The sequence below is a fragment of the Ananas comosus genome, linkage group 3 (genome assembly GCF_001540865.1).
Source record: "Ananas comosus cultivar F153 linkage group 3, ASM154086v1, whole genome shotgun sequence".
Taxonomy (NCBI): domain Eukaryota; kingdom Viridiplantae; phylum Streptophyta; class Magnoliopsida; order Poales; family Bromeliaceae; genus Ananas; species Ananas comosus.
In genome coordinates this window covers 9,531,955-9,541,353 of record NC_033623.1, presented here as the reverse complement: position 1 = coordinate 9,541,353, position 9,399 = coordinate 9,531,955, and positions in this window count along the sequence as shown.

Here is a 9,399-nt window from a genome sequence, read left to right as displayed (position 1 = left end):
AGAAAACCAACGATTCGACCTGTCATATGATTCCACTACATGATTTAGCTCTAGAAGCCGTGGTTTGATTGTATCGCTGCTGTTTCAGCTCGGTGGATACCCGGGGTAGTTTAGAATGCATTTACGCTCGTGCTGGGATGTCGAGCTTATTTTTACAGCAGATTTAGGCTGTTTCAGATTGTCGGATGCCATCGGGGTGGACAGTGGACTCAGATTTCTATTTTTTGGTCTCAGATTGTGCCGAGGGCACGTGGGTTTGGTTTCTAGACCTGTTTTGACCCTAGCTATTTGACTTTTGCTTGTTAGAGCCTGATTGAGCTCGACAGAGATACGCTGCATACTCGGTTTGGTAGCTCCCACTAGTGCCACTCCGGAGACGGGCGCTGTGCTTTTGCGTTGGTGTCGTTCGTGCAGGTTGGACTTGCTCTCCACGTACTGGTTAGTGTGGAGGTAGCTGTATTGTCGCGATCGGGCGGGACGCGTGTGTTCACAGTCTCAGGGACGGGTATGATTATAGTCCTTATTTGAGATTGGGTCTGAGTTGACACTGTTCTATAGATGATTAGATGTATAGCATGATAGTATAGTGGCATATAGCTGTAGATTTGTTCCAGCTTTCTTTACTATTCCTGCTTATCCCTGTAGACTTAGTGGGTGGACCGATGAGTTTGAGGGCGGTACCCACTGAGAACTACTTGTTTTTACAATAGTTCTCACGCCCTGTTTTACCAGTGTTTTTGCAGAGCCGTCGCCTTCGGCTACTACTGTTGCTGATCTTGATCGTGGCAAGGGCGTCGCTAGTTAGAGCCCTTCCAGTCGAGTCACAGAGCTAGAGGAGCACCAGCTACAGGTAGTTGTAGTTTTTGGTCTTACATACAGTTGTTATATCTCGCCAGAGCGAGTGTTTGTTTACTTGGATCACATGTATGTATTGAACCACAGTTTATATATTTGGTTTATTTTTCCTAACTGCTCTATACTACTGTTTGTAGTATTATAGGTACTTCTATTTTTTTGCTTCGTATACAGGAAAAATACCTACGTATACGGCGGGTCTGTTAGCGAGCCCGGAAAAACGAGTAATCTAGGCCGTGACAGGTTAAGTTGGTATCAGAGCTTAGCTGTAAGTCGTTGGGACCTAGAAACCCTAAGTTGGCAAATCTTAGGAAAGCAAGGCGCGAGGGGTCCGCTCCTCCAAAATCCAGGACGCATGCCCTCAGTATGTCCTCGAGAGTCTGAATGGTCCGCTCTGACTAACCATCTGTCTATAGGTGAAATGCTGTGCTGAAATGTAACTGTATCCCCAAGGCTGTCTAAAGGCTCGTCCAAAAATGCGAGACAAATCTTGGGTCTCGATCTGACACAATCGACGCAGGCACGCCATGCAATCTCACTATCTCATCCAAATACAACTGAGCGAGTCTCTCCCTGGACCAAGTGGTCTGCACTGGTAAGAAGTGAGCAGACTTGGTCAGTCTGTCCACTATCACCGAAATAGCATCGAAACCACCCTGTGCTCTAGGCAACCCCACGACGAAGTCCATCGTGATCTGCTCCCATTTTCACTCGGGCACTGACAGACTCTGAAGCTTGCCAGCAGGTATCTGATGCTCTGCCTTTACCTGTTGGCAAGTCAAACACTGAGCCACAAATCTGCCAATGTCCTTCTTCATTCCATTCCACCAGAACTGTGCCTTCAAGTCCTTATACATCTTGGTTCCACCGGGGTGAACCGTATAAGGTGAACAATGAGCCTCTCTCAAAATATCCTCTCGGATCTCTAAATCCATAGGCACACACAGTCGGTCCCTATACCACAGTACTCCCGAACTGTCCACTGCAAAGCCTTCTGCCTGTCCCCTATTCAGCTGCTTTCGAATCCTCAACAAATGCGGGTCTCCACTCTGTTTCTCTCGGATCCTATCCAACAAAGTGGGCTGCAAGACCATAGACATCAATCTCGCAGTAGACCCAGGGGACACAATCTTGAGTCTCAACCGCTGCAGCTCCTCGAGTAACGGCCTTTACTGAGTAATCAACAAACTCAAGCTCTGCACTAACTTCCTGCTCAACGCATTTGCCACCACATTCGCCTTGCCGGGATGATACTAAATACTAATATCATAGTCCTTCAGTAACTCCAACCACCGACGTTGCCTCAGGTTCAACTCCCTCTGGGTGAACAGATACTTGAGACTTTTATGATCAGTGAAAACCTCGAAGTGCTCGCCATACAAGTAATGCCGCCACAACTTCAAGGCAAAAACTACCACGGCAAGCTCTAAGTCATGCGTAGAGTAATTCTTCTCGTAATCCTTTAACTGCCGTGAAGCATAAGCAATTACCCTACCATGCTGCATCAGCACACAGCCAAACCACTGTGCGATGCATCACTGTAGATCACAAATTCTTTCCCCATCACTGGAAGGGCAAGGATAGGAGCTGACATCAACCCTGTCTCAACTCATCGAAGCTCCTCTGACAATCCTCACTCCAGATGAATCTAATCCCCTTTCGAGTCAATCGAGTGAGGGGTGTGGAAAGCTTCGCAAAGCCTTCCACGAACCGACGGTAATATCCTGCTAGTCTCAGGAAACTCCTCACCTCCGTCACCGTCATCGGTCTGGGCCAATCCCGAATAGCATCAATCTTCTTCGGGTCTACAGCTACTCCAACAGCAGTAATCACATGGCCCAAGAAAGCAACCTCCCGCAACCAGAACTCGCACTTCTTTAACTTAGCATACAACTTCTTTTCTCTCAGAAGTTGCAGCACAATCCTCAAGTGCTCCTCATGCTCGGTATCACTCTGGGAGTATATCAAGATATCATCAATAAAGACTACCACAAATCTATCCAAGAACGGTTTGAATACTCTGTTCATCAAATCTATAAATACGGCAGGGCATTCGTCAATCCAAAAGGCATCACTGTAAACTCCTAATGCCCGTACCGAGTCTGAAAAGCCGTCTTGGGAATATCCTCGGCCCTCACCCTCAGTTGGTGGTAACCTGACTGGAGATCAATCTTTGAGAAGACACAAGATCCTTGCAACTGATCAAACAGATCATCAATGCGCGGCAAAGGATACTTGTTCTTGATGGTCACTTTATTCAGCTCTCGGTAATCCACACACAACCTAAGTGACCCATCCTTCTTCTTCACAAATAACATCAGCGCTCCCCAAGGCGACACACTGGGTCTCACATACCTTTTATCCATTAGATCCTGAAGCTGTGCTTTTAGCTCTCTCAGCTCTGCCGGTGCCATCCTGTAAGGTACCTTCGAGATTGGTGCAGTTTCAGGAACTATATCAATCACGAATTCAATCTCCCTTTCCGGCGGCATCGTCGTCAACTCCGGGGGAAACAATCTGGAAACTCGTGGATTACAGGAATATCCTCGAGTCCTGGAGTCGCCGTAGGTACCTCTACAATAGTTGCTAGAAAAGCAACACACCCTCTACTCATCATCTGTCGAGCCCTCGCCGAAGATATCCTAGTGGCAAACAATGTACTGCTGCAGCCTCTAAAAGCGAACTCCTCCATGCCGAGCACAACGTCAAAGTCTTGTAGTTGCCCTAGCACCAGCAGGTCTGTGGGCATGATCAACAAATCCAACTGCACTGGACATAACCAACAACACTCTGCAACCTGTAACACATGGTCAGGGATCTGCACCTCTCGTGCCTGTGACAATGACCCTAACTCTAGACTATGCAACAATGCGAATGCTCGGCTAACCAAAGAATGCGATGCATCGGTATCAAAAAGTGTACGAGCTCTAATGCCAGAAATCAAAATGATACCTGCCACCATTCGATCGGCTGCTGTAGAGTCCTCTACCTGAGCTGCGTAGACTCTGCGACTCGGAGCCTGCTGTCGCCACTCACCCTAACGCGGCACAGATGCTCTATCCTCCTGGCGGTAACTCGGTGGTGTCCCGTAAGACTGCGTAGGTCCTGGCTGTGCTGATGCTGATGATGGTGCTGGTGATGCTGCTCGGGGACAAGTTGCCCTTAAATACCTTGGCTGTCCATATCCATAGCATCGACCCTTTCGCTGCTCGCACTATCGAGGCCAGTGTGGTCTCCCAGAACGCTGACGCCCCGAAGCCCCACGACCCTGAGAGCGTAATCGTGGAGGTCTCGGCGGACGCCTGCTGCTCGACTGTCCCTTGTCGTCTGGAACTAGGTACTTCCTGTCCTGACTCTGCCCCTGCAACTGAGTTCGCTCACGGATCGATGCATCACCTCTCTCAACCCAAAGTGCCTGCTCCAAAGACGCGTCCAAGGTCCTCAACCTCTACATCTGGACAAACCTGAAGATCTCGGGTCTCAAACCCTACTCAAATAGATATACCCTGTGAGCCTCGTCTCGAGCCACAAACGGAACAAAGTTCAGGAGTCGAGTGAACTCCCGAATGTACTCCTGAACTGTCCGCTCTTCCTGCTAGATCCTCTTCAAGTCCTCCTCGAGCTTCTGTTTCATACTGTTGGGAAAATACATCACGAATAGCATTCCACAGAACTCGTCCCACCTCATCTGTGAAGCCATCAACCCGTAGTCTCGCCTCACTCTCCTCCACCATGCATGTGCGTCACCTGCAAAGCAATTGACTCCCAAGTGTACCTGCTCCCGCTCAGGAATAAATAAATCCTCAAATAGTTTCTCTATCACGCTGACCCAGCCCTCGACAATCCAAGCCTCAGTGCAACTGCCATCATAAGTTGGCGGATCAAAACGACGGAAGCGGGCAAGTCTCTTAGCCATCAGCTCCTGCTCAGCCGGAGTCAGCTGTGGGTCCTCACCAAAAGCTGCAACTGGCGCTTGTGGAACTGTCACTGGTGAGGGTACTGCTGCTGGTGGGGGTACTGCTGCAGCTGGTGCTGTCACTGGAGTAGACGGAGGTGGAATTGGCTGCTCTGGTACTGTGCTCTGGGGCGGAGCTAACCTCTCACACATCCTCTGTAACAACTCCCCCTGCTGTCTCGTCACCTCTGTCAAGGCAGCCAACTGCTCCCTCAAGTCAGGGGGTGCGCTCGCCTCTGGTCGTGCACTCGGCTCTGCTTGCTCAGGCATCTCAGGAGGTGCGGCACGATCCCGCAACGACGGTCGACCACGACGTCGATACATAGCTGCCAAGAAACGAAAAGAGGGTCAGATAAAACACAAACACTCTCGACCTAATCAAACGAAAGTCCAGAAGGCGGCCCCTGTTTCTACTCAAAATTATGTCGTCTGCAGCAAATATAATTTTTCTAGATCGAAACAGACGCTCCTTCAATCACTCACTCTACTCTAGGAGAGTCAAAATTATTCAATCATTGACTTTCGCGATAAATCACGCATCTCGCATTTTGCCCTCTTAAGGTTTACCAAACTTAAGGTTCCTAGCTCCCAAAGACCTAATACTAAGCTCTGATACCAGCTTAATCTGTCACGCTCCGGATTACTCGTTCCCCGGGCGCGCCGACAAATCCGCCGTATACAAAGAAATTTCTCCTGTATACAAAGCGATAGCTGTACCTGTAATCATACAACACTACAACCAGTAGTATAGAGCCGCTAAAAATAAAACAAGTATATAATAATAATGGATCAGTACATACACAGTATCCAGGTACAAAACTCTCGCTCTAGTGAGGTATAACATCAGTATGTAATGAACCAAAAACTACAAATACCTATAGCTGGTACTCCACTAGCTCTGGCTTGTCTGGTAGGGCTCTAACTCGCGACGCCCTTGTCACGATCAAGATCAGTAGCAGCAGCAGTAGCCGAAAACGACGGCTCTGCAAAACGAAAGGAAACAACTGGGGGTGAGAACTACTGTAAAAACAAGTAGTCCTCAGTGGATGCCACCCTCAAAATCATCGGTCTACCCACTAAATCTACAGAAGGGAGCTGGGATAGTAAGAAAAGTTGGAACAAATCTACAGCTAAATGCTACTACACTATCATACTCTAACACTAACAATTTGTAGAAAATGTCAATCCTGACCCAATCTCACTAGGGACTGTAAGTATACCCATCCCAGGGACTGTGAACACACCCGTCCCGCCTGTCGAAGCTAAGGCTACCTCCACATTAACCAGTCCGTGGATAGCAAGTTCAATCAGGACATCTCGACACCAATGCAGAAGCACTAAGCCCGACTCCGGAGTGGCACTCGTGGGCGCTACCCAACCAAGTATGCAAGCGAGTCTCTATCGAGCTCAATCAAGCTCTCACAGGCTATAGTCAAGTAAACATGGTTCCACTAGTCTAACAACCAAAAGTCACGTGCCCTCGGCACAATCTGATGCCAAAACGGCAATCTGGGTCTACCGTCAACCCCGATGGCACCCAACAGTCCAGAACAGTTTGAATACTACTGTAAAAATATACTCAGCATCTTAGCACGAGCGTAACTGCAATCTAAACTACCCTGGGTATTCACCGCTCTGAAACTGCGAGGATACGTATATCTACGGCTCCTAGAGCTAAATCCGATAGTTTAAGCATATGACAAGTTTAAATCGCTGGTTTTCTCCTATGTCATATCCAAATCCAACATGTATGAGTCTCTAGTTAATATACTATGCTCCAATTCAGATTTTAATCATACTAAAACAGTGAATTGAGCATTACAATAAGCGAAAACACATGCCGAGTACATGTCGACTATATAAAAACATAGAGTCAAATTGATGATTAACCTACCTCGAAAGCACGTCCAATCACGGCGATACGTCGAAAGAAGTGTAACCGCACGCTCGTCCGGCCTCCCCACGGCGCTACCACGACGAACGCACGCTCAAACGGCTCCGCGGCACGATGTCGGCGACGATCCAACTCCACCCGAGCTCCTCCTCGAATCGCCCAAGCTAGAGAGAGAGAGAAGAAGAAGAAAAGTAAACACCTCCCTCTCAGCTCAACTACATGCCTATATAGCCATGGGAGAGAAGGTGACACGTACGAGGCATGAAAAGACCAAAATGCCCTCTCACCTACCCTGGTGTACCGGTACACGTGCGGTTGTACCAGTACAAATGGCAACCCGAGAGCAGCTGCGCAGAAATATGCACAGTGTATCAGTACACCACTGATGTTGTACCGGTACAACAAGCAAAAAATCCTACATTTGTAGGTTTTCAGGCTAATCTCCTGCTCTCGCGTTGTACTGAGTCCGTTTTGCGTCTATTCCGCGCCAATGCGACTCAGACTTGTCCCAACATTCTCCTGTCGTGTCGACAAGCCTCAACTGCTGTACTCCAGGGATATCACAACGGGCCCAGGTTCGGCCTACACAAGATTTGGACGGCCGCAGAGAGTGAGAGCGGCGGCCGGCGGCTTCGGGGACGGCGGCGGTGGCGCGCGGAGGGTCGCCGGAGACCCTAGAGGTCGGTGCGACGGATGGAGGGTGGAGGCAGTGCGCGGGCCTCAAGCTGGGTTGAGCTCGGTCCCGGTCGAGTCTGGGCTGGCCGCAGCAAGCACGGGCGGCGCCGGCGACGCACGGGGATGGCAGAGGCCGGCGGGGACGACGCCGGAGGGGAAGTCTCGGCCAGAGAATGTGATCACCCAGGTATTTGATGATCCCTGGATTCATGGGCCAAAAAGGAGGCAAGGTAGAGAGAGAGAGCTGGTGGGAGGCTGAGGGGAGGTTTTCCGCCGGCTGGGGATGCACGTCGACGACCGGGGTGCACGCACGGTGTGGGCACAGGTGAAGTGGGTCGGCTAGGGTTAGCTGGGGGAGGTAGGGTGGACTAGGGTTAGGGTTTTCTTTGTGAAACCCTAGCACTTATATAAATGCATAGGTGTATATTTGCAGAAAAGTCCCTCCCGAGCTTCATAATTTTAGCCCAGTCCCTGCCAGTGCGTGTAATATGCGCGTACGCACCTCGACATTCAAAATCATGGAAAACGGTACATAAAATATCGCGCTTTTCGCAAAATTACCGTTTTGCCATAAATGGCCCCTCCTCGATCAACGTGCGATATCAGGAGATCTGTTCGTCAGATTTGCGAACGGACTGCACCAGTGCGATCAGCACGACAGTGACAACAAACTCACAACTTCGTTTCGCCTCGTTTGGTCATGGATTTGCGACAAAACCTATCCTCTCTCCAACTTTCTAAAACCACACCTAAAATATAAGTGTAAATCCAATAAACTCCCTTTATCTCGAAAACCATGCATCAATCCTAAAATCCATCAGTGCCATTGATTCCATAATAACTGAACCATTCAAAACGAGCTATTGGATCGCTATGAAAGGAGTATGATACGCACCGGAAGCCAACTCTACTTCGTGGCCTCTCCGAAAAACCAGATTACTATTCACTTTAACTGAGAACTAAAGATCGTGTAAAATCTCCGTTCTAACTCGTTTTTCCCCGAAACTTGACGAGTGCTTTTGTAATTAAATTACACATAAAAACATCGTCAATAGAGAGTTTAGCTACACTGCCAAAATCTCAGTCCTTACAAGCATGTAGTGATATTCCAATAGAATGTAATACTGAACCTCTTGATGCAGTTACCGTATGATACAGTCATTCTATTAAAAGTCCTGATTAGTGGGAGGTCATGGAATAACTCATCAAACACCATCGTTTGTCATATGTCAAATTTATTCGACTCGAGTTTCTAATATTGGAAACTCTTTCCGCTATTTGTTCTATTTTGGCCAAGATCTTCTAAACTCGATCTCATAAATCACATAGGACTAACGCCCCTGTGATGCCTCAACTTTCCAGGAGGTCACCCATCCTGGGACTACTCTCGTCCTAGCACGCTTAACTCTCTTAACTTTTGGACCTAACCACCGCACAAAATATTTAAGCTAGGTTAAGAGTTTTAGCCCTATTATATTTTATATATAGAATAATCCGAGGTCTCACATTATTTTCCCTTTTGAGCCGTGACGTTCTCGTCAGACTCAGACTCACAAATACCAGACGATGTGAGACTCGTCACTAGCCTAAACCGACCTTATGGTAAGCAGCACTCCACCTACAACAGTTAACAGTATGAGAGTCTTGCTCTCCCTGCTGTATAATCTTGGCTCAACCGAGACTTACCTCACACTTTTGGTTAGTAATTGGCTCTGATACCAACTGTGACACCCCAATTTTCTAGAGGGTCACCCATCCTAGGACTACGCCCGTTCTACTACGCTTAATTCTTTTAACCTCTTGTGCCTAGCCACAGCCCAAAATGCTTAAACCAGGTTAAGAGTTTTAGTCTTATTTTATCTTATATATAGGACTATCTGAGGTCTCACATTCTCTCCCCTTAACTGTGATGCTCCAACGTCCCAGGAGGTCACCCATTCTAGGACTACTCCTTTCCTAGTATGCTTAACTCTTTTAACCTTTTGGGTTTAGCCACCACCTAAAATACTTAATCCGGGTT